The following is a 21,774-nucleotide window of genomic DNA, read 5'->3' as shown; positions in this document are numbered from 1 at the left end:
TCCCAAAACAACACTACAACATTAGGCAATGGGTACATTCTGAAATCACTCCCATATATGTGCCTTGCTGGAAACCTTCTCTGGATATTGATTTTTCAGATATGCCAAAGCTTAAAGCTTTTATTTCCTTGGGTATCTTTGAGTTCCATGTCACCTGAAGAGTATGCACGTAAATGAACACACAAATACACACACCCATTCATTTTTCAGCCAGTGTGTTGGGACCTCCAGAGGATGAAAAACACTGTAAAGCAAAGACAATTTGACCCTTATTCTGGTCTCTCTTACTCTGTCCTGTTTTTTTTCTTCAAGGTCAAGTGTCTTTTGCACCTCTCAAACACAAAAATAAAACCTGTGCTTCTTCCTCTGTGGCAGAACTGTTTCTCTGTAATAGCACATTAAAATGGTAACAAAAATGTTTGTTGCTGTAGCAAGGATTCTTTAACCTGAAAACATTGTCAATGAATAATCTAGATTATATTTAAAATAGGATGAAGAAATGCAAAGGCTAGAAACCTTTGTGCTTAAAGGCATAAATCAGCTACTATTTTACCTAACTAAGCAGTTCCTCATATCTAAAGAAGTTATTCTGTAATTTTCCCTTACATCCTTTTCTTGCACTTTCCATAGAAGCTGGTCACCTTCAAAGACAGAATATTGGACAAGATATGTGGTGCTTCTGCTCTGGCACAGCAGATTCAGTGCTCAAATTCAAGGTGACATATGGCACAGCTGTTGTCCTTCGGTCCTGTAGCCTGTTCCCTCTGTCATCCTCTGGTAAGGTACAGCAGAGTGACAAGTCACTTAGATGTATTTAATGTGAAATGAAATAGGTTGCTTTTTGTTGCTTCTGTTTATTAATTTTTTATTTTAATGGTGTGTCATCTTAAAATATATACTTGAAAACACTTTTGAACTAGGGAGCATATTAGTCTACAGGTCACTTTTATTATTTATTTATGCTTTCTTCCCACACTGTCATGCTACCAAAATTGTAGCAAAGAGATTCCAATTTTTAGGAGAGCTAGGTAATGTCTCAGTGCAGAGTGAATAAAATCATAATATCAGATATTATTATCTTTTTTGGTGTGTTTCCTACTGTTTTTTAAAGACATATATATATAGTCTGGCCCACAATGACATTCTTCTACATTTGCATAGGAAAATACTAAAAGTTCTGTTAAATCCTTTCCTGTTCCAACCTTCCAGATCTCCACTGCTTCAGTGGATCCCTTCCATCCTGACCCGTAGCAGATATGTCCTGTTATGACAAATCATGGTAGGTTGTTTTTAAGTACCAAGGCCATGCAGTTTTCCATATACTTGATACTAAGGGCTTGATGTTCTCAGCCTGCTGCATCTATATCCTTTATCCCTATTTAACTGCATACAAGTTGAGGATTTGAGTTGCAAGGTAGCTAAGACAGCTCTCTGCCTAATCACTTGTAAAGGCAGAATTGCCCATAGGGCATGGAAACTTGCAACTAGGTATGAATGTCTAACCTAAATGCTGGGCATATAGGAGAAAATTCAACTGCTAATACTTGCGTGGGGAACTGTTATTTCTTTCTCAGGAAAGCTTGAATTATGACAGAGAATTTACACTGAGATCAAGCTGAAGTTTTTGCTTTCATGAAGAGTAGATGTTAATGGCTACTGATGATAATTATTTTAGCATAATAATCTAGGCTAAAAATCATGCCTGAGATGTATGCCCACAATGCCCAAATGTTTAGGCAAGCAGCGAGTAGGAAAGGTGGATGCATCTGTCACTTTATATCAGCTCCTTGAAAAGAATTCTACTTGCAAGGGTGAGACTGTGCAATTCAAGATATGAGACAGATGAGACCTACTGAAATAAGTAGGGTGAGATACTTGTTGGTTATTTTGAATTTAGTTGTATGTAATACAGTATCTCATTGCCTAATAAGATTTTGTTTTTAAATAGTTTGGTTTAAAACATATTCTTAGGAGTTGCTATTTTCTGGAAATTCTGTAGGACTTTTCCATGGGAGTTGAGCTCCATTCCAGATCCAGTAGAGGAGGCATACTTAGGGCTAAGAACTGCACTCTTACATTAATGTCAATAGCAGCTGTGCATGAGCATCCAAGGACAGACTTTTTTCCTCAGGGTATGTTCTACTTTGATGTTCCTAGAGTCTATAACCCTTTAAAGTTAATGGGAGTTACATGTTATAGTATGCATCAAGGAAAAAGATATACCCCGCAGTTAAATATAACAACACTCCTCTTCATAGACCAGTACGGGGCACTGTGTTCACATTGCTAAAAAACATACCTTGAATTAGGCTCTGAACTAGCGATTTGTGTAGTTATTTGCATCTGTCAGTGTAAACAGAAATAGATATGTTGAGTTTGTCATAGCAGTCAGTAGACTAACAAGTTCTTACTTCACCATGACATATCTTTAGCATGAAAAATCAGCAGTTCTGCTGCCTGCAATTGCCAGCTCCCTAGCAGAGTGCTGCCTGAGACAGGGACTAAAACAAGTGCTTACCTGCTGCAAGTGATTTCCCTCACAATTCTGGAGGCATGTGGGTGTCTAGGAGTCTTCTTGCCCCTATACAGTGTGCAGACAAGACTAGATTTTCTATTTTTATATCATGATGCATGTTGCTGGAATAGAATTTCTTTGTAATTTTCCATCATTCTTTTTAGCACTGCATAAGCATACATGTGTGTGTTTATGCACATTTCCTAAAGAGAGTTCATATGCCTTTGATGAAACTCTTTGGCTGTGAGACCATCTAGTTCTTACTTTCATTACTGTTGAAGCTTGCCACCTATCTTCTTCGAGCTGCTTCTGCATAAGGGCTTTGGTTTGGTGTGATTCTTTGTTTTGTTATAAGAGATAATATCAATAACTATTCAATAACATAACCAGGCTGTGCCCCAGAAATGGGAATACAATGTTTACCCCTGAGTATATAGTACCATTTTATCTGCTTGTTCTGAATGACACCTTTTGTCTGCAACACATTTTATATTGATGAAGCAACAACATAGCAGCTTCCTGCATCTGCTCTCTGCTGCCTGAAAGTGGCTGTAATTATTAACATGATAGCTAATCAACAAAAATAGCTGCCAGACACTACTTAATGGCCACAAATTTCTCTTCTCCAGAAACTGAGGACATGAAGGAGAAAATGAGTGCGCAATATGTTAGCTGATTGCAATATGTTCATTCTTATCTCTTATGTGTTTTGTGTTGAAATCCAGAAGCACTGTTCCACTGGAGTCTGAGCCACGATACTGAACAAGAACCTGTTCTACAGTACTTGTTAAAAGAGGAATTAAAACAAACCCTGTGGATACCGCTAACTTGTGATTATCTTCCTTGAAAATATCCATCTTACACTGTAGTTATAAACAAGTGGTATGCATGCTACCTGCTATGAATGGTCATAACACTATTGTTTTAGTTGAGTAAGCTTTATATTTTAAGCAGTATTGCCATCTTGTGGTTCTGACAGGTTTTATCATTCTGTTTCTTTTTGCAACCCTTTTTTTCTTTATTGTGTTGGCAAGAATTCCTGAAATGCCAGACTACATACAACAGAATTGGTATTCCTCAGCTGCAAAACATTCACTGAAAAAAATTAGAGAGTATATCTGAATGTCATAAAATATTTCATCAGCATTTCAACAAGATCAATTTCTCTCCTTCCACTGAAAGGGAGTAGATAGTCAAGGTTTTTATTAGAAGGGTCACTGTGAGACACCTGATTGTAAGAGCTGCCTCATTAATTATTGCCCACTTTTGAAATGGAGTTTGTTCCAGACACACATCCTTCAGAAAGTGTCTGGACTCTTCATCAATGGCTCCTGGATCACTGATAGCCCACAAGATCATCCACAAGATCATCCACAGTCCAAAAAGAGATGTGTACTACCTTAAGAGTACTTTTATTTCAGACATTAATGGTAAGAGCTCAGAAAAATGTTCTGAATTCACAGTGGCAGAAGTCCAATGATTTTTTTTTTCTCAAAAAATCATGTTTTCTGTTTGTACTGTGCTGGTATTAAGGGACCGTGCTCTGACTCTCTTGTGGACAACCTTAATCAATAGTAATGTACCACTGCCACTGGCCTCAGAGGATGCCCTGTCAGAGTTCAAGACATGCAGCCCATTTGGCAATGGACAGGACCACTCAGTGCTTCAAAGAGTGAATGCAATTAGCCTCTTGGTCCAGAAGACTGTAGATACAATGCTTTTGTCACCTTTGGTGACAGGAAAAGCTCAAGCCTTTTTACTGCACCAGTCACTTGTCAGATAACTCAAGAGCTCTGCCTTGTCAGATGAGTTGCTGAACACCTGATGGTCCCAATGAAAGAAAGTTGCTGTGACATCTGTTGGTGCTTAACAGAATCACAGAATCGTCTAGGTTGGAAGGGACCTTGAAGGTCATCTAGTCCAGCCATTAACCTAGCACTGACAGATCCCAACTACACCATATCCCTAAGTGCTATGTCAACCCGCGAAGAGACAGGCAGGATTTTTTTCTCTCTCTTTTCTATGAAAAATGTCAAACTGCTCATTGTCTGCTCAAATTTTTATAGAAAATAGCAAGTTTCATATTAGAACTACTTATATTCTTGGTATTAAATCTTCTGGTGACCCCAAGAGAGTGCCACCCCTCATGTCCAGAGCCAGGGCTTTCCATATCTGAAGCCAAAGCCCTGTAAACAAGCGATGGTTTCCCTGGGGCTTCGCTCTTTCCCACTCATCTTGGAATTGTTCTACCTAGTATAAAATCAGTAGTTTTCAATATTCTGGATTTGAGGTCCTGTAGAAATCTGCCAAGTACTAAGCAGGTAGCTCTGAAAATCCCACCTATGTAAAACACTGTATAGTGTACATGAACTAATGAACTTGCTGTTTTTCTTGCAGGTTGAGCCTACGAACAAGGATTTCCTGTTTGGCAGGTAAATTCCAGGGACACCACACTGTCAGGGGGGAAAGTTATTGACAAAGAGCTTTTCTTGATAAACCAAGGATTCCTGACAAACTTTCCCCATATTAAAGCTTATCAAAGCTGTACATGTCTGTGAAGTATTTTGTTTTTGATGAATCGATATCATCTCATGAAAAATCCCCATAGACTCAGAAATCCGGCAATTCTTGATTTACAGTATGATGTGTGAAAAGATATGTATATTTGGCATCTATGCACTTCACAAAATTATGCTCTAAGAGTCTATTCTGAATATTTTGTATTGCTAGTAAAAGACAACACACATCCCCCATCTGCCCCTCAAGCACCAGGCATCTACAGCAAGTGCTGCCATATAGTGGTGACTTCTCAGGCTGTATTACAAATCCTACACCTCAAGCTGTCCCAGGTTGAAATATTGTTTTAACTTTCCTGGTGATGAATCTAAAAAGATGAGTTTGTGGAATTAGTATATTCAGACTGAAAAGTCCCCAGATGAGTAGCCTTCTAATGGAAGTAAGCTAAACACAAACAACAGGATCTGTATTTATGCATGAGTTTCAGGGCTGAGTTATAATACTTATTGACATCCATTTTTTGTGCTTGAGCAGTGAGCACTGCTAAAGGAGCCGTGCTACATAGTTCCTATTTTTATTCCTAAAATGAGTGGCCTATCCTGAAAATACCATTTTGATTTGTAAGAAACTTTCTCTCTGTAACAAACCATAAGGCAAATATATGAAAATAGAGATTTTAACAGTATTTATGTCTTCTGATGGATAAAAACAAAAGACATCATTCTTTCACTGTAGTGATACCAGAAAATGAAGAGTTATCATGGTTCAGGTTTCAGAACACACCACGCATGACATACTGCACATCCTTTACACCTAGAACCAGATTGGGGGAGATAAAGGATGAGGATTACGTTTATTTATGCATGAATGTAGTGAACATCTGCCAAAATCTATCCAGTTATTTTAATTCTCCGTTTCAAAAAGTTGACCATCTGCTCTGTCATCAGCAAAGATCTTGTTCTAAAAGCTAAATCAAAAGATCACCTGTCTTGTGCATCTTGTTCTCACTTAACACAAACAAAATTTTAATGGTAGCCATCTGTAAGTATGATGGTGACCTGAAGCAGGTACATACTCATTGAGTCAAAATTAGCAGCTGGAGTTGTAGTAAGCAGAATGACAATTAAAATGTTTAGACTCTATCAATAACTAAAAGGCATGAAATTAGGTGTATTGCTTAAAAGAGTCACTCTGTATAATTGTAATACAGAATCTTCAGACAGCTATAAAAGCCAGTGACACAGAATTAAAACATATAAACTTTCCTTAAGGTGATGCTAAAGTCTGTAATGAAACTGCTGAACTTTTATTCTCTTTATATGTACACATTTAATAACACAGAAAGATTATATAACTGCATGAATATAAAATATAATACAATAATACAACAAATTGTCAAATTAGTTTTTAATATGTGAAACTGAGTTTTATAATATTCTGATTTTTAATATAATTGCTCAAACTACAGAATAGTATATTCCATTTTTTGCCTTCTTTTCTTGTTTCCCTCACTGGCAAAATGAGGGAAAATAAGAGGTAGAACCTTTTACACGACTTCAGTGCTCACTAACAGAAAAGGAAAATGTCAGAGAAGAGGATATCATATCGTTTGAGTTAGTTAATGGGCTTGCACAGCCCTCACTGGCCTCGCAGAATTTTATTGTGTTAGTTTTAATAAGAAGGTGAAAGCTTTACAGGACCATAAAGACTTCAATAAACTGTTGTTTCTCATAGGAAAAAATCTGCCAGAACCAGTAATCATTAGGGATGGACACCCCCCACCCCCCCCCCAGCCCCGGCTCAGGCTGTCTGAGGGACTGTGCTAACAGGAAACTCCATGTGTTACTGCAGCTCAGGCCAGCTGAACCTGGGCCTCCAGACTGCTGCCAATATTTACAATGGTTTTCTCTAGTTGAGGCTGCAGATAACAGTACATTGTTGATGCTTAGCACTTAGCAAAGAGGCAGCATTTATGCTATGCACTTATTTGCAATTGACTAGAACTGTTTCATCTAGCATTGGAGCGAACTTGTTTCGGTGCACTAAATATAGTAGTATCAGCAAAAACTACATGACTTCATCACTCTCTCTCAATACCAATTAGTGGTTCTTTTCCAGAACAGTCCAATTTAGATTAAGCTAAACTATTACGTTATTAGTACTTACATTATCCTGATGATCATGATCCAGTTTCTTTAATTAGGCACATCAGCACGTCTATGTAAGATTGCTCTTTTGTACACAATCTTTTCACATTTCTTTGTTAGAGACTCATTAGCACATCACTTTCTGTTCCAAGAAACACCTAGGAATTGGGCTTTATTTCTGAGTTACCCGTCTTCTGGAAATATATTTTAATTGAACAATAATAGGATTGCATTCAAGGAGTAGAGATGGTCTGAAATTAAAAAAAAAAAATTCTAGTTATGCTATACTACCTGTAAATTTAGGCTGTAGATTAGTAGAGGTAACAAGACTAAAGCACTATATTTACTCATGATGAAAGTAAATTTCTTTGCTCTCATACGAATTTACCCTGTCTCTTTCAAAATATTCCTCACAACAGCACATTCACCAGGTCCGCCTGCAGGATTAGCTTTGCTGGGCACAGGGAGGCCATGTGGGGCCCATCCCGTGGTACTTCCACAAGGCAGCCAGGGCAGGGCTGGCCAGGCAAGCAGCCACAGCCACCACCACAGCCTGGGACGGCCAGGCAGGTCCTCGGTGAGGCAGCCAGGCTGCAGCCATGGCAGGCAGCTGAGATGACTGGTTGGGGTGAGGCTGGCTGAGGTGCAGGCCTGGCCAGGGGCATGGCTGTGATGCAGCTCCGGCAGAGTGAACTTCAGGGTATCTCCACCCGCTCCAGCGTGGGGGTCTCCACAGGCCGCAGCGGGATGTCTGCTCCTCCACGGTCCTCGATAGAGGCCTTTTAAGTGATATACCCTGAAATACACACTCTAAGGCAAAGCTTTCCTGTCCATGACAACATCTATATTTTAATATTTAGGTTTGCTGGGTCATCTTACTGACTGGCTTCAGAGACCAAAGGATAGGAGATCCAGTATTTAGCTTTAAAGAGTTTTAGGCCTGCCACATTTTCAAACACAGACTAAGGATGACTGCTTAGTAATGCATGTGAAATAAAGATGTTGACTGACTGTCATCAGCAACTGTTACAGGCACAGTTACTCACGTGAGGTTAATCTGCTAAGGCCCAGCGCTGGTGGAGCTGTTTTCGACCAGAGTCCATGGTGAGAGGCAAATGATGAGAGACCATCCACCTTGTCTGAAGCAGAGAGAGGCAGAAATCCTAGATTTTTTTTCAGGTAGTGTTTTAATAACGTTTTTCTCTTAAGTTTTCCAGAGACTGGAGCCATGGCCAAGTGACAAAGAGGTAACTCCTGGTGTACAAGGTCCATGTGCACTCCCGGGGGCCCAAGCTCTGTCACTGCAGCAGGGCTTTCTCCAGGGCTCAGCCTGTCCTCCTCAGCCTCTGGCCAAGCCACTGTAGGTAACTGCTCAGCCAGATAATACTGGGGAAAAAAGGTCTCTGATATTTAATATACCCTTGACGCAATTTTTTCTCCATAAGGAATGGCTTGTTTGAATATATCAGATGTTCAAATAGATGACATTAGCATACTATCTCTGAACAAAGCACTTTCCTCTGCATTAAAGTTCTCCAGGTAATGGTAAAAAGTAATTCTGAAGGTTGATATTAAGTGTAATTGAATGCATTCAGGGCACAACTGCAAATCTCTTGAAGCTGTCATAAACCATGCAAAACTACTTCCTTGGTGACAGTTTGTTGAGCATAAAAATGGAATTTGAAGAGCCTAAGCTATTTATTTCAATTCAGTGAGATACTCAGTAAAGCTTACAATTCTGTTACATTCTGTAGAAATTCAGTGTCTCCTGAACATACAGATGATGCCATCTATATTATAAATATAGATACAACACTGCCTTTGTGTATATGTGTGTGTATATACAATATATACACACCGGTAGCTAGAGTAAGAATATATTTCTTTTGCACAATTTAAATACTTTCAAAATTAGAGATCAGCAGAATTGTGGTTTTATATACAGTCTACCTCTGGTTTAGTGCATATTGTTTCTAAAGTAAATAGCAGCATGGTTTAAAATAGCAAAAATGTGACCATGACCTCAATGGCAGCACAGATGGCTTCTCTAGAATCTCTAGATATTTGTTTTAGAAAATGTGTTCATTCCCACATATTAAAAGTTTGGGATTTTCTCAGTTTTGCCGATACAAGCATTTGTGGAGCTGTGTGGTATGTCTCCAAGCTAAAAACAAGCAAAAGATGTTATGAATGTAAAGAGTACTTTTTTATATATATATATATTGCAGGATTGAGAAAATTCAGTTCATGTTTGAGATACTGTAGACTGGAAATCCCATGCAGATTTAATTTCATGTAATCACTGTCATTATAGCAATAATGAAGCATAGTTGTGAAAAAAATAGTTTTCTAATGGCATGACACAAGGAAACTTTTTTTGATTGCTTGTTTTTTTGAGAGCAGAATATCTACTATTTTTCAACGATAGAAAAATACATGGAACCATAGACTGAAGAGGTGTTGCTAAGGTGCTTTACAGCAGTACATTCCTAAAACTTCAAAGTAATTTTAATTAGTAGCAGAACAAATGTTTTTTGAACAGCTGAAAAATATTATCATGAGTCTGCAAATACTAATTAGTGGTCACATATAAACTGAGTAGCGTTTCCTAGGAATTGTTTGGGGACAAAATTCTTTACCTAGGTCATTTATAAAACATAATTGTAAAATAATAGATTTATTAATTATCTATTTTCTGGTGGGTGAATATGCCAATAAAATATCTTTATTGTCAATCAGAAGACTGCTTTTTAATAACAGAAGAATTGAGCTGTAGATTTACTTGGAAGTTTTTCATTAGGTCTACTCTAAATCTGGCTTGAAAATATACACTTTATTGTGGAACAGTTAAAGCATAAAAAGGCACAGTGTTTTGAAACTGTTAAGAATGTGGGAACATGAACACAAGGTTGTATATATAGTTAATCAAGTAGTCAAAAAGCAATAAAGTCATGAGAATAGACCATTGTGACAAAATAACTCTCACTCTCATAAGATGAATTTCTTGACATTGCGTTGATATTTATTTTTTATTGCTGTCTTTGGCATTTAGATTGTGGCTTTATCCATCACTGTGATCAACTTACTGAACATTTATTCCCTAAAAATAAAGCACATTTTGTTGAAATGGATATGGCTAATATCTTGCCATTGAGAATATAATTTTTTTTGCGTTATTCATCATTCCATTTTAAAACAGGATGCATGCACAGTTGAAAACCTTTCCATCAAATATCTCCTCTTCCACGTATTCAGTGAGAGCAGTGGGTTCAGTATAAATAAGGAAAATTAATACAATAACATTAATGCTATCTTACATTCCTAATTGTGAACAGTTTTCAAAATGGAACCTGTGAATCAGGCCCCCAACATTGTTTGTTCTCAGGTATACAGTCTAGTCATGACTTAGACTAAGTGCCCCAAATAGATGTTACATCACCTAAACAAACTGTAGATTACATTCAACAGAAAGACTTAAGTGGTCCAGAAAGCCACAGACCAAGCATAGCTACAGCTTAGGCACCAAAACGGACTGAAAACAGATTGGTTTGTGTTCCCATCCTCCATCCTGAGCTTGGATTCATTCAGTCTGAAGTTCTCTTCGGAATGCAGGATATACGAGCAGAATTGTTATGTGCCTGTGGTACATGAGATGAGTGATTAGAGGACCCATCGGAGGTGGGGGAGAAGGGAGGGGAGAGAGAAGGAGTGTGTTGGGGTGTGTGTGTGTGTGTGTGTTGGTGTGTGTTTGTGTGTTGGGGATTAACATTGCTCTACTAGGCTGCAAATTATTTGGGAGGGGCAGGAAAGGTGTCCTTTATCTTTTGTTGAAACGGTGTCACTGGCTGTCCAAAGTTCACTGACAGAGAGACCAAGCAAGGGTAAGACTGATTGTGTGTCTAAATGAGCCAAAGACCAGTAGCCAAAGACCAGTTTCCTTTAAGAGGAGGAATGCTAGGACTCTGGCTGCATGTGGGGCATTACCTTGAAAATACTTTTTGGCCTAGTGTTTCCTCCTGGGAAGAGATGTGTGGCTCTCAGTTTCATATTCAGGAGCATGGGAGTGTCCAGAAACACCCATGGCTCCTGTACAGGTAATAATTTTCTGGGCCTTAGAGAGCTGTTCTAAGGCTTTCATGACATCACCCTATTCCCTCCTGAGTCTGTCCTGACCAACTCTTTATTTTGGCAGGCTGAGAACCAGGCATATCCAGGCTGTTTATGCCTCAGTTACCCTTCTGTAACACAAATCCTTCCCCAAAACAAGTTGCCATGATGATAAATTTGTTCATATTTTTCAGATATTTATGTATTAGGAGGAGAAGGAAGGGATGAGACATAAATGCAAAGATGAACAGAAGCAGCCTTACTCCACTCTCAGCCTTAAACTGAACTAATTTTAGGACAAGTATTACTTTAATTAAAGTAATTATTTCATTCCGACCGCCTTGTAACTAGACACCAAACAGACCTGTCAGCTCTCATGCTTTCTTTATGACGCTCTTCCACATGGGCTCCATGTGCTACTCCCCAGCCACAGTATTGGCATTATAAGCACTTGCAAAGCAACTCCCTGGCTCCAGGCTGCACACCAGATGACCCATGATGCTGCTTAGTGCTACAGTAGTGGTGTTGTCTCCTGCTGTAATCCCTGAACTCAAAAGCATCCTGCAGCACAGTTTACAGCCCCTGACTTGTCTCACAATAGCACAGCTCCATCATCAGATCCTTAAGTGTCCACCATCAGAGTACACAGAAGGCAAGAAAAATCATTTTTCTATTCTCTTTTCCTTCTTCCAAATCTCAAGTCACTTCCCACCACAGCAAATACTTCAAGTAGCCATGTAGAAACAGAGTGTACACCTGAAAAATAGTGAAGGGAGAAGGGCAGAAATCTGGTTTGCTTAAATACAAGTTTGAAAAGAAACTGCCATTTCTGTCATTTTTGAGGAATAGAAGAAGGAGCAGGGAGAGTTCAGACTGTAGATATTTTACTGTGTAAAGGGTGTTGGGCTTCAGTAAAAAATTCTCCACTTATTCACTCATTTGTTAGGATAAGGGTGAATTAAAATTCCATCTCACTGGAAAATCATACAAGTATCTTAGAAGTTGAGATTAGAACTCAATATAAAAATAAGACATTATTTTAAACATTTTTAGGGAAATATGCATAAACCAAAAAGATTAGTGTATCTGATCGGTCTGGTCTAAGTGTTGGGGGTTTTTTATTTTTTCATACTGATGTCTCAAGGAAAATTCTGGATGCACAAGAATTATGAGACCGGACCATTGATTATCCCAGAAATAAAACCTTATTTGTTAATTCAGATCCCTAAACAGTTATAGCAGAAATTTAACATAATGGAATCTAATAACAGTTCATGAAATTTCCATAAAGGATGTCCTGCAGGCATAGGGAATGGAAATACATATACACATGTAGATGTGTATGTGTATGGATACACACACACTATACACACACATGCTTATATGCTATTTGATTTTACATTAGTCAGACTACTTCTTTCCTAATCTTTTCAGGGTAGACAGATACATCAAAACAAGGTTATGCCTGCAATGATTACAGGTTAACTAACAAAGTTTGTAAGCATATAAGTATCAGATCATGTGAGGCCAAAAATCTACTGAATCATGTAGGATTAGAAAAAATCTATTGCTAGATTTTTGTGTCTACCTAGATGAAAAACAGGAAGGGAAAATTGAAAGTGGCTTCCATTCTGTGACAGTGGACTTAATTCTGATTAATCTACATTACACTGACATTCAGCATACACTTAGTTTCTCAGCTACTGATAGGAAATATTGTCAGGGGAAAGACAAGGCATTATTTAAGGTGATTAAAGAGTAATGAACTATAATATCAAAATGTAAATTTTAGCTTACTGATAAAAAGAAATATGCCCATAAAGTCCATTAGGCAGTAGAGTAGCTTTTCAAAAGAAGTTGCTGATGCATCAACAAAACTGTGTTCAAAGTAGACCAGATAAAACATTTAAGAGATAAGTGAAGAGGATCATCTTGTAATTATAGTGCAACTGAAATGACCCCAGTGGTCTTATCCAACCTTCTGATCTCTAAGTGTGGGATAAACAGAACATGGCATTTAGGTGTGAAGATCAAATGAACAGAAAGCCACCTGTGACACTAGAAGATGAATATTTTTCCAAAGTCAGCAGGCATGGAAAGAGCAATTGTATTGCATCCACGACAAATGGGAAGATGGTAGTAGTAATTCAGGGCTGGATTACGTGATGTTTCCTTCTTTTAGAAAAACACTGCCTTCCACAGTGAAGTTATATCACTTCTCCAGTTTGCCAGCTTTGTAAATGAGCTGCAGACTTGTTGAGACAAACATTCTCCAATCTCATGTGAGGCAAGAAGATGACTTGAGTGGTTGTACAATGAGTTTATGACACTTACACAGTGCCACAAGTGAATATCAACAGAGACAATATGTGGTTTTCCTCATGAAGAGGGGTAGAAGGCATTTTCCCCACAATGTAGAAAGTCAGGAAAGTGATTTTTATTGCAGCTATTTTGAATTCTGGTTTTGTGTATGTAGGGACTTCTTATGCAGGGCTGCCATGTTCACTTCCCTTGGCAAGCAACAGAGTACTTATCTAGAGACCACAACTTACTTTATCATAGTAAGGCTGGCAATGAATGTGGTAGCTCTTATATGTAAAAGATGGCTAATTTAAAAAAATCTGTAGAAGCAGATACTGAAATGGATTCCAAAGAAAAGTAGGGAACTAGATCCAAATCCACTGCTCAAATTTTTCTGCCACATTTACTTCTGTTTTGTATCATCTGAGGTCTCCTATCAGGAGGTTTTAACATCCCATTCCTCTTACACAGTATACGATCCTGACACCAAAATGTGGCAGTCTATTGTCAGCACAAGGTCATTACTTTTATTTTCATAGAGTAAAAAGACAATTTGCTACAGGTTACAGCTTCATAAAGTTCTATCATCACAGCTGTTCTAAGATATAATTTCCCAGTTAAAGCATGAAAGTCCTATCTACAATACATAAACACAGCACTTGCTGATCCACTTGCTTTAGTCCTGTCTTTTTTGTTGTTTCAATCATCTGCAATTCCTACCCATGGGTACACAGTTTGGTGCTCTAGACATGTCATCCAGGAGGAGTTTGCCTATTCTCTGTATTCTGTCTTGTTATCTATCATTTGTGTTTATTCATCTTGTCAATATCATATTTGCCAACATTGGTATTCATTCTAGCTTACCACCTATCTAATTCTTCTGCCGTGCAGTCTGTCCACCACTGACTACTCTGTCCTGTCACTGTCACCACTGTGCATATCAGCTGTCCATTGCTAACTGCACTGTCTTGTAAAGGGTAGATTCAAGGACTATTTGTACGAAGGCAGAAATGTGCACAGAACCCAGATCATGAAAGCTATTTTTTTTTTCCCTTCCATCTTAGCCTTTATTTCTTTAGTTACTGCTGTGTCCCATTATCTGACCTGATAGGGTTCAGAGGAACTTGTTTGAGTTGCAGTGAGTTTAGTTCATGGAAATTCACATTCACTTTATGCCAGTTTAGCCACCCTAGGGTCCATCTCAACAGTAGGGTTCTGACATTATTGATGCCTCGATTATCTTGCTGCAGTTTCACAGTAAGATATTGTCCTGCCATTTTCTACCAGACCATGCAAACTATATATGTTTAAATACAATCAAAATGGTGATTACAAATGCTGAAAAGCAGGAGAGTAAAAGACAAGATCTTCAAATGTCTGTGGAGAGGTGTGGATATATGTTTCTGAAGCTACCGTTATTTCCATGAAACCTTCATTTAGGAAAATGCTCTTCTTGCAATTGTATTGCTTTGTGGGAAGCATTAGTAGGTCTATAGACCAAGGCTGCTGCTGTTGCATCTGTTGTGCTTTTAACAGTGGGCTGTGGCCCCATAACTTCTTAACAAATGCTTGCTTACTTCACTTTTCTTGCTAACTAAGGCTATACAAGAGACTTTTTCCATTCACTTTGGTTTTAGTGCCAGAAAAGAAGACACAGGAAAAAAACAAGAAGAAAGCACCCGAGAAAAAGAAAAAATAAAAAAGCTAAAATTACCCTTTTGCACTGGTGTTAATCTGGCCAGCTCAGTGGTCTTTTCCTCTTCTTTTTGTTGTTGCTAAACACTATGACTGGTGAGATTCAGCTTGATTAGTATCTAAATGACTTACTTAAATTCAGTCAGTGGCTATTTTGCAAGTGAATGTTTTTATCCTATGAGCTCAGGCAGCAATTATTTAAGCTTAGTCTTGACAATTACCAAGACACAGATACGCTTACAAAATCTTGAAGACAAAATCTTAAAGACAAAATCTTAAAGACTTTGGACAATACAGTTCATTTTAAATACAGATGAATTCCTATACTTAAAATATACATGAGGTGCTGTAAGATAATGAATCAAAATTTTAGTGACTGCCTCCCACACACACTGTAAGGGACCACCTCAGGAATAATACCAGTGTAAATTGGGCCAATATCTGAATGTTCATTATTGTAAACATAATGAGTTCCCTGTAGTCATCTTGCCCAAATTCTAAAGGTTAACTTTCTTCAAGGGTCTTCTAACTGACTTCATGCTCCACAGAGTATTCAGAACATTGCAGAAATTAACATCCATTGTTATTACCATTTGTCAACTACAAACACAAAGAAATTGCTAAGCTTCCAAAGGCTGGAATGAAAAATAAAATGTGATTGTAGTTTTGTACATTTACCATGACATCAGCCTTTCTTTTTTTCTGGGGAAGGAAAAAAAAAAAAAAAAAAAAAAAAAAAAACAGAAGGAAAAAAGTAATCTTTGGAATAATAAGGAAGTATAATATAGTTAATTAAGCTGGCTACTTCTCAGTCTTGGTGGCTGGATAAGGCAATCTAATTCTTAGTTTAGGATCAAGGAAGGCAATGGAATTTCATTCTCTGAGAAATGTTTGCTATTTCCATTTTCAACTCACAAATGCCACAGAATCTCTCACACTTTACTGCTCTCCTACAGGGTGTAAGTCACTTTCTTAATCGTACATTAAATACTCTGACTATTTAGCCCAGAGCACTTAGTGTGTCAACTGTGTGAAAACCCAAGCACTTTCACTTTGACTCTAGTAATTGGAGATAATTCACCACTATCATCTCAAACGGTGTCACTGTAGTATTTATGACCAAGACTTTTGTATTAAATGTTATCTGAAAAGCAACATATTTAGTAGTATTTTTGCTAGTAGCATTCTTTCTTACCACCATTCTGATTTAACATCAAGGCGAAGTGAAAATTGCCCTGGCATGAAAACATTTGTGAAGGAAATATCTGTGTATTGTTCAGAATACATTGTGCAGCAAGACTACTAGACTAAGACTGTTAAAAACACAGATTGCAGATAAAGGAACAAAACACACAATCAGTAATTAAAAAGTTAGTGTTATGTGTTGAGTTTTTAATTTGTTTCCTTTTAAAATGGTAACTTGAATAAAATTTTCATAGTCTCTATAAAAAAGACAATAGACAGCTAGCTTCCCTTTACAGCACTCTTTCTTCTGTTAGAGAAACAACAGTGATTCAGGGAAATAATGAGTTGACACAGAGGCATGCAGAGCTGAACAAAAGTTTCCATTTTTGCCATTAAATTGAGCTGAGATAATAAATTGCCATGAATAATTTAGTAAACTTAACCTTCTGGTCCACTCATAGACAATCCACTATAAGCTCATGGTTTTTCTAATACCACTGTTTATTTCATCTTATCTGACAAATACATAATTTTAACTCTGTGAGTTAAACCCACTAAAAGGACAAATCATCTTGTGATGTATCGTATCCATCATTTCTCTTTTCTGATCAGGTGACTGTGAAAGTTTACTGCCTGAATGTGTCTCTATATATAACTTAAATATTCATGAGCAGTTGCACAAACAATTAGCCATTCACTTTGCTTTATTGTGCATCACTTCCATTAAATTCAGATCACTATTATGCTGAAAGCTACATATAGAGACAGAAGTATGGTGAGAAATTAAAAAAGAAAAAGAAAAAAAGGAAAAAAAAGGAACAGAAAAAGGAAAAAAAAAAGGAAAAGAAAAAGGAAAAGAAGAAAAAGAAAAGAAAAAGAAAAAGAAAAAGAAAAAGAAAAAGAAAAAGAAAAAGAAAAAGAAAAAGAAAAAGAAAAAGAAAAAGAAAAAGAAAAAGAAAAGGAAAAGGAAAAAGAAAAAGAAAAAGAAAAAGAAAAAGAAAAAGAAAAAGAAAAAGAAAAAGAAAGAAAATTTAAAAGGAAAAGAAAGTTTAAAAGGAAAAGAAAATTTAAAAAGGAAAAAGAAAATAAAACAAAACAAAGAATGGGAAAGAAAAAAATGGGAGGTAGTTGAGGCTACTAAGATGTCAAGTCCACTGGTTTTATTAGTTTTGCATTTCTCAGTTACAAAAAAGGAACAGGAAACAATCTTTTAAGTTTTTTTAATTATATGGATATAAACAATGCCATACTAGTCATATAGAGAAAGGTGAAATATACCACATTTTCTTTGAGCCACATCATTGTCTTTGAGTCACTTTGAATACTTTGCTTTCCCTACCAGTGAGATAAAATATGGGATTTGACACTAATATATTAAAACTGACCTTATTGAGAACATGTTTAGCTGATACAGAAAGCTACACAGGTAGTTCAGAAAAGTTGCACAGCTCAGTAGTGAATTCTTTTTCCCAGTTCTAAAGGAAATGCAAATGCTGATGTCTTCAACTTGATAACTATTGGTTTAGTCTACATGAGTACTGTACTATAAATATTCACTGAAAATATAATACTGCTGTGACCAGATCAAGCAACACAATAGCTGACAATTTATAGCATAATAAGTCATATAGCCCTAGGCTCAATAATTCATGTTAGGTTCTAAAGGGGACTGAGGAACTTTCCTTTTGCGAGGACATTTCTATACTTTACTTTCCTCACATAATCTACTGATAACATTAAAGATGTCCAATTTATAACTTACCTAGATAGCTTCTCCACTAGTAAAACCGCTGTGTTCTGCTAAATTCAGTGCAATGTCCTTTGTTTACATATATTCAGAAAAGACATGTCCAAAACAAATGGACATAACAAGAAAATAACATTTATTGCTATGCTTCATTTTTTTTTGTTCTTTTCCTGTATTTTAATCACGAGAAGTTTAAGTGAACAAGTGTTTTACACCTACCAAACTGACAATATTCCATTACCTTTCCCACACCACTACAATTAAAACATCACATTTATTTAGAAAACAAAGGACTTTTTTTCTTGTTTTACCACCCAATTAAACACAACTATAATTAGTTAAATGAGAAAAGTATAAATTATTCCTCATTGATTTTGCAAGTTTTTACTGTTCAGGATCTAACGTCCCAAAACTTTCTTAGTGTAGAAATGAAAGAAGTTAAGATGGTCAGCTAGAGGGCCATAATAAAATTTATAACAAGAATTGGTAAAGTCTTTAAACTTTCTTTGTAAAACCATTTAACTACTGTCCCTAAAATGTTCTCTGAGGGATACCATTGACACTAATGGATACTTATAGACCACTTGGGAGATATAAGTCAAGGAATTTTTCTCATACCTACACTGCAAATTAATTATCTCTTCATTGATCTTCCTTCTGTTCCAGTCTACTTTACTTAAATTCCTCCATATGTTGTATGGCACAAAACAAACCATGCTTGAACAACATGTTGATATATACCAAGTTCTGCTTAATTTGAATTATGGTACCTATGAAATGTAGCTATTCCAAATCATACCGTTACAGACTTCATATTGCTTGAAGAAGGTAGTACAGAATAGTAGTTACAGCCAGACTCATTCCACTTTTGCTCCAGCACAGTATAAAGACAATATCCAGCTTGTTCTTTATTTAAAGGTTTCCTCAATGCTCGCTACTGGTAGCTAAGTTACTTTACTGTTTGGTGTACCATAAATGCAAAACCTACCACAAAATCATCATTGCTTTGGGAGGTTGTTTGTTTTGCACATTATCCAAGAGGACACTATATTTCTGTAAAAATCATATTGTTCAAACAGTGGAGATGAAAATGCCCCTCATATAGTCTGCAACATTTCATATGGGTTTCCTATCTCACAAACTAAACAAATATGAGGAGCATTCCCTCTTCATGGCTGCCTGAATCTAACACAGTTGCTCTGAACTTTCCAAAGAGCACAAAGAAAGAGCTGACTAGGCCCAAAATGGTACTCAGCATGTGACAGAGGAGCAGGAAAAGCAAAACTGTGGCAAAAGTGTGGGGAAGTATAGCAGAAGAGGGTAGAACAGAGGGCAGTGGGACCAGCCAAACCAGAGACAAAAGAAGGAAGAAAGAAAGGCAGGTTTCTCAGATATGCTATTATCTTGTTTCTCATAAGTGAAGATGTACAGATTCACCTTCTGCTCCACAAATGTCAACTGAGTGGTTCCTCATGACCCAGCAATCGCAGTCATGCTCTTCTGCAGTGAAGCAACTTGAAAAGGAAATTGTGTAACAGAACTGGTTAAACTTCTCTGGAAGAGAAATCTCACAGATCCCAAAGGAAAAATAAGCTCTTACTATCCCTCATCTTTCTTTCATTCGCTTTAAAACCAGTCTGATAAACTGATAGTATGTGAAAAAGGTAACAGTATTTACCTTTGATCATAGTCAAGATTTTTCCAATCAGCCACATGGTATATCACTAAAAATGAAAATGTTTATTTTTATGTGCTTAATCCCAGCTGGTTAGGTTTGGGGGCTTTTTGCATGTTTAAATTCTACACCAAATTTCAAATAAAAATATAAAACCAAGAGAGTGTACCTAGAAGATTCAAAACTTGGAGTGAAAATAAAAACCAACTCTAATTCAAACCATTATTTTAAATTTCAGAATTTCTAGGGTCTGAGATATTATTTTGAAGGCTTGAAACTGGCAATATTACAACAAAATTTAGAGTATCAGCCTATAACAGGTTTTGACGTTACTCAATTAAACTCGGTTCAACAAATGAACGTGAGCACTACTTTGCAACAGAAAATGAGATGTTACATAATGCTCACAAAATTCTGAAATCTTACACTTCAGCAAATCTGTTAGATATCCTGTTGTGCCCTAGCAAATACCTTACTTTAAACTTGATAAATTTCATAACAGGATTTCAAATTTTCATTCATTACTGTCATACAAAATTAAAGCCTTTTTGACATCACTTTACATATAGAAGAGTAGTAATAGAAATGATAAAAATAATGATAAAAATTTCCTAGTGCTAATAATTTTTGAAAAAACTTAAAGGTCAATATTAAAGCTGGCTATAACTCTAAGTATCATGACTCATCTGAAAGACCTCGTGTTGCTCTGTATGACACTGTTGCTTTTTTCATCTTCTTTGTGCTCAAACTGTAAGGCAATGTGCCAGAAAGCTTGAAAAAAAAAGGAACAAAAAAACAAAGTCTGGAGACAGGTCTGATCTTTCAATTCAGTGAACATCTGGCCCACAATGTTTTACTTAACACCTAAGGAAACTGTCTCATGCTTTCTTTTTCTCCATATTGTATTTAATGCCACTGTTAAATGCAGAGCTATCTACCTACACCAGGCAAAACACTCACTGCACTCCAATGTAATTGAAAAGTGGATCCACATAGGTTCACAGGCACAGAGATATCCTTCTCCATATTCAGCACCTCCTGTTTATTTATGGACACCTCACATCAATGTGTGTCATTTCAATCATTTACCACAATAGCCAGGGGGCTTCGGTGTGGATTTGTAATTTTAAGGGTAGACGGACTATTACATTTGGGATTAGGTAATGTCTGAATAATAGCTAGCATAGAATCACACATTTTCTGAGGGTTAGAGCTGAATGCATGGCTTAAACAAACAAAGGAACAGTAACCCAGAAAGAGCAGGCAATGCTATTCTAGTTCAAAGGGGCAGGAGGGCTCCTTGACCTGACCCTGGGGGCACACAACAGGTTGGCAATGGCTATTAACATCCTGCCACATGGGTCTCCCAACCTTTGGCACCGCTCCAGCCAGCAGATCCAGGGGCTGCACTTTGCCAGCAGGCCCCCTGCCCTCAGCAAGGTGGTGCTGGCCACAGCAAGCAAGGGAGCCTGGCGGCAGGTCCAGCCTCTGGGCCAGGGACACTACCGGGGCCCCTCCTCCCACACCACGACTGCCTTGACAGACACTGCAAGCCCTTGGGCACATTGAGAGCCAACACCCGCCCCCAGTTTTAAGGGAAACAGGCCTTAAAAATACACCTTGACCTCAAAAATAGTAAATCCAAGCATTCCTCTTCCATTTGCTCCTCCAGACTGGGTTACAACGAGTGCTTTTGGCCAAGAAGACATTCTGACTTAAAGCAAGGGCTGCGCTCTTGCGTTTACCTCGGCATTTTCTCATGGCTGACCACAAAATTGGGAAAGCTGCCAAGTCTGTACTTTGTCTGCCTAATTCTCTGAGGTATTACAGAATAAGCAAGCCTAACGCATCACAGAGACAAGGATATGCCATGCCTCAGCCACTG

The sequence above is a fragment of the Strix uralensis genome, chromosome 8 (genome assembly GCF_047716275.1).
Source record: "Strix uralensis isolate ZFMK-TIS-50842 chromosome 8, bStrUra1, whole genome shotgun sequence".
In the NCBI taxonomy this organism is placed as follows: Eukaryota; Metazoa; Chordata; class Aves; order Strigiformes; family Strigidae; genus Strix; species Strix uralensis.
Note: the sequence above shows the minus strand (reverse complement) of the source record.